The sequence below is a fragment of the Macrobrachium nipponense genome, chromosome 27 (genome assembly GCF_015104395.2).
Source record: "Macrobrachium nipponense isolate FS-2020 chromosome 27, ASM1510439v2, whole genome shotgun sequence".
NCBI classification, from domain to species: Eukaryota; Metazoa; Arthropoda; class Malacostraca; order Decapoda; family Palaemonidae; genus Macrobrachium; species Macrobrachium nipponense.
This window is the reverse complement of record NC_087216.1, coordinates 25491824-25492341: the sequence shown is the minus strand read 5'-3', so window position 1 is coordinate 25492341 and position 518 is coordinate 25491824.

The window sequence follows — 518 nt, the reverse complement described above, 5'->3', positions numbered from 1 at the left end:
AGAACAGATTTTATCAGAAAGATACGATACTAAGGAATAGAGTTGAATCACTCGTCGAGTAGATAAAGACGGTAGAAGGATATAGATAGGGAACTGTAAGGGTTATTTGAACATAGTACTAATGTAACGTGTATTGGGGTGGTCCGTAATCGCTTGTATTGATTAGGCCCATGTTTCAGATTTCGTAATTGATATTTCTCTCTCTCTCTCTCTCTCTCATATAAAAGGTTAGGTTATTCTACTGTCTGTCTCCACTAGTGTATCTACAATAGATCTCAACGTATGGTCAGTCTGTTCAAACCTCTCTCTCTCTCTCTCTCTAAAACTCTCCTCTCGCTCTCCTCTCTCTCTCTCTCTATCTCTCTCTCTCTCTCTCTCTCTCTCGTCTCTCTCTCTGCTCTCTCCTCTCGCTCTCTCTCTCTCTCTCTCTCTCTCTCTCTCTCTCTCTCTCTCTCTCTCTCTCTCTCTCTCTCTCGTCGTTTACGTTTATGTCAGGTCTGGGCTGCAGAAAGACGACA